General features: G+C 35.9%; 1 long non-coding RNA gene across 1 annotated transcript; it reads left to right on the top strand.

Moving 5' to 3' along the window:
- Nucleotides 1-890: 890 nt before the first annotated feature.
- On the top strand, nucleotides 891-2,519 carry LOC113309621. Its single transcript, XR_003340691.1, has 2 exons — nucleotides 891-1,195; nucleotides 1,667-2,519. It is a non-coding gene; the product is annotated as an uncharacterized LOC113309621 (long non-coding RNA).
- The last annotated feature ends 2,021 nt before the right edge of the window (nucleotides 2,520-4,540 follow it).

Here is a 4,540-nt window from a genome sequence, read left to right on the forward strand (position 1 = left end):
TAATAATTATGTTAATATCAAATTTAAAGTAGATAATATTTAGAAAATTTATATATCGTATAACAGTGAAATTAAAATAACAGACATTATAGATTTACGTGAAATCAAATTTAGATTAGTCAGATGGATAAATATATAATAAATTTGGAACTACATCAAATTAATAAAATTACTAAATATTAAACTATAAATTTTAGCGCAGAGAAGTCAGACATACTTATCTGTTAGAATCAAACTCACCATAGTGAGCGTGGAGACAATCATATTATGAAATAAAAAATTAGTCTATTGAACTTAGAGCTACAAATTATAGATTTTAATTGTAGAAAACCATATAAGCTTGTTTTTTCTTTTCTTGTTGTTTTGAACTCATTTAAAATGAGTTGCTTTTTCACGCGATTGTAAGTATGAACAATACTTGCACTTAGACGAGAGATAGTAATTCTCTATAAGGTGGGGAGTTTTGAAGACTATAAGGATGGTTCGATTTTCGAGGACGAAAATGAATAAGGTGGGGAGAATGTAAGGACCCTCAAGCTCGTCAACGCTATTTGACCGGTCTAGCGATGATCAAGAGACGACTAAGCCGCTAATGACTCGATTAGTTAACGTATATTTTAATTAATAGAAATTAATCTAACAACGATTTAGATATGAAACTAGTATCATTGAATATGTCTCGAAAAGTTATGCGAATTAGACTGCTCGAACATGTCATTCAGACACCGGACGAAGAAGATATTTCAGTGGATTAGTATGAAGGGAAAATAATCATTCTACATCTAAACCGCTTGGCTTCCCTTATCCATTTTCTGGGTGCCTTAATAATTTTATTTGGCCTTATCAACCCAGATCGAGCAGATAAGCTCATTTATATTTTCTTCTTCTTATTTCTTCGTTCTTCTTTTGCTCTTCGTCTCTTTCCTTTTCTGGTTGATTTTGGGAGATGAAGTATTATTCTGAGATCGAGATAACAAGAGTCTGATCATGAGTCAAGAGATGGTGGAGATATGGTTGCTGTTTGAGTTAGGAGGAATAAGAATTGAGAAGCCAGTGAGTTAAGGTTTTCTTTAGTTGGGTTGTTTTCTGAGTTTGTGTAGAACGAGGATGATATCGAGTTGTAACCACTGAAGATTAAAAGGGTTGTTGGTGAATTGATGAGATGAAGCAGTTTTGGTGAAGAATCACAAATCAGGTAAATTAGGGTTCCTCAATTTGAATTTGTTTCTTGTTGATTGGTTTTTAATTGATGAAATCTTAGACGGGTTTTGCTTGAATTGAAGTTGTGTTGATTAGGAAGAGTTTAATTTTAATTTCTTTGAGAATTAGGGTTTTCCCCTGTTCTTCCTCAAATCAGTAAATTATGGTTTTGTTGACTTTAGAAAGATAGAATTCAAGTTGTAAGGAAGGGATATAAACTGAATTAGAGGGAGATTGATGTTGTTCTGCTCAATGGCTTGTATTGGTGGTTAGGCAGATGTTGTTGTTGGTGGTAGTGTTGGAATTGTAGGTTGAGAAGCAATAGATGTTTAGTTGTTGTTGTTGTTGATACTAAAATGGGGAACTATGATGGAATGAAGAACTGAACTTATTGTTTTGTTTGTGTTGATTTTCATGGATCTGATATAATGAAGATAGTTGTAATTGAGAAGTACTGGAATTGCAGGTGATAATGATTTCAGGGACTGGATGAATTGTAGCCATGTTGAATTGAAATAGATGAAGGGATTGAATTACAGGTTAATAGTGTTGTGTACATAGGTTCATGTTGAACTGAATCAGATTAAGATGAAGAAAGTGTTTTGATTATAAGAGATATGACTGTGTTTGGTGGTTATGTGGTTTAGTAAAGCACTGGATTTTGGAGATGGGGTCGATACTAATGTGGTTGCTGGTGTAGGACATGGCAGTTCTGATGGAGTTATAGGTATGAGATGAGTTTGAGATTGAATATCTCAGGGGGAAGTGTAGTTGGTGGTATGATGAAGAACAAGCTGAACTGAGGAATGAAGGTGTTAGTGCAATGAGAGTGTGTAAACAAAGAGAAGTGATTGAAGCTGAAATTTCAGTAAACAAGGAAGTGTTGGTGCTCATTGTGCAGGAGTAGAACTGGTGATGTTATTGGTGGGTTTGAAAGTATAATTGAGGTTGTTGTGTATTAGTTGGGTGTTGAAACTGAACTTGTAGTGAATTAAAGATATGGGGGATGTTGAAATGATGTTGCAGGTGATTATTTGTGGAACTGATGCTATTAGTATAATCGTTCAAGTAAAGACTATAGAAATGCTGAACTGCAGTTTGGGTGTGTTGCAGTTGAAGCTAATATGGCAGTGTTGTTAGAATTCAAGAGATATGTATAATATTGCAAGTATGCAGTGGATATGGCAATGAGTTTCTGCCATTAACTTTGTAGTGGAGAGTGATATAAATGATATTATAGTTGGAGATTACAGTTAGAAGGATTATAGACTTTACTTGTTTGCCGTTGTGTTTTGATTATGCATTAAAGTGTTTGGCTATGTTCTACTTTTTGTTAGCTGAGTTAGATATCTGACTTAGATCTTGTTCTGTCTGACTCAGTCGACTCACCTGAATCAGTCTATATGACTGAGTTGAACCATTGACCCTGGACTTTGACTTGACGTGGACCGTTAATTGACCTCTTTGACTGTTAGTGACCGTCAGTTGACTCTTGAACCAGGCCTTATTGGGCCGAGTTTGGTAGACTTGGGCTTAGGCATAGTTTTTCTATTTGATGAATTGGACCTTTATGGTATGAATTGACCTTTAGTTCCTTCTACAAAGTTGTAGATACTCTTTAGACATATCTAATGGACTGTAGAACCAATCTAACTGGATTAGTAAACCTTTAGATGTGATGAAGATAGACTTTGAAAGGTATAGAACCATAAGTGGGCATAGAACCATTAGATAGTTCATTTAACTTATAACTAGAGAATTGTATGGGTTGTGTCATGAGCCTTGTATGAGCCTTTTGGCTAATCTCTTAGATTTCTTGTGTAATTAACAATCAGTCTTTATTAACAACGACCGATTCAAATGATGAACTAGCGGATTGACGATTTCGAGGTAGGTGTGGCTTGTCATCAAACCAGGTGGGAACTCTGTAACCTTCTTGTAATCATTAAGCTTTCTTTATCTGCGAGCATGATGAGTCCTTACTATCGGTGGGCATGAATGCGTGTTCTTTGATGTACTATTCATGTATCTTTGAGTATGACGTATATGTTGTATATGTATGTACGATGATTGCTTCGATGTATTGTTTGTGATATGCATTGTGAGATTTCCCTGCGAGGAGTGTTTGTGTTTCCCACGGCTCTTAGCTAAGTTAAGTAAGGCGGTAATTCATCCATCGACAATATTACCTAGTAGGGCGGTAATTCATCCGTTTTAGTAGTATTGCTTATTAATATAGTAGGGTGGTAACTCATCCGTTTGAATAGTACCTAGTAGGACGGTAATTCATCCGTTATGATATTATATATACTATTTTATTTGAGGGAAATCACTCGTGTGCATATTATACTTGTTCGTCTAACTTTCTGATCTTGATGGTAATATTCTGAATCATAGTTTGTATGAGCACTCTGTGTGGATGATGTTATTATTATTGGTTAGGGTTGTTTTCGCGTTGTCTTCTCCAATGAGTTTGGCGAGGTTAGGATAACACTTTCTTCTTGTTGCATGAATTGTTGAATGCTTAGATTCATTAATCTTCTTTTCAATTTCTGTTCTTAGAACCGTGAATCATGTTAGTGATTACTTGGAAGTTATATGTTTTTCTTTGGGCACCCTTTAAGACGATGTGCTCACTTGTTCCCACTTCAGTTTCAATAATCAGAAGGAATGAAGTGTGCGGAGATATCCGTTTTCGTAGCTTAGTGCTCTACCGAATATAGTGTTTTCGTGTATCTGTAGTATATGTATTCTTTCTTTATTCTGTAAAACAACACATTTATATATTTATATAACATGAGAGACTTTCAACCATACTGTATTAGAGAGTTTGGGTTTGTTTGTTAGCACTTTTTGTGAATATGGTTCTTAAGATTGATAATATGGATTTGATGCTTCAATTAGGTTGTAATCCTATAACTAAGCAGGTCTAAGAGTTGGGGCGTCACAGTTACTTCTTTGAGAGAGTACACGCCATTCATTTGATTGACCAACAACTTTGAATCTCCTATTATCTCTAGATGCATTGCTTCTGCTTGCTTGGCCAAAGATAACCCCAGAAGGAAAGCTTCATATTCTGTCGAAGTGTTGGTGTGCAGTGGAAATACAGCTTGAACGAATGTGAGAATACTTCACCAGATAGAGATACTAGTACAATGCCTGCACCGCCAGTATCATTGCTCGGAGTAGCGGACCCATCAAAGTACAATAACCATGTTTCTTCCTGAATGATTGAGATCTCTGGAAATTCACCGGGCACTTATTCATGCAGCATCGTGATGTCTTCTCCTGGGAAAGCGACAAGTAGGTCTGCAACTGCTTGCCCCTTGATTGGTCTAGG

The sequence above is a fragment of the Papaver somniferum genome, chromosome 1, assembly GCF_003573695.1.
Source record: "Papaver somniferum cultivar HN1 chromosome 1, ASM357369v1, whole genome shotgun sequence".
Lineage (NCBI taxonomy): Eukaryota > Viridiplantae > Streptophyta > Magnoliopsida > Ranunculales > Papaveraceae > Papaver > Papaver somniferum.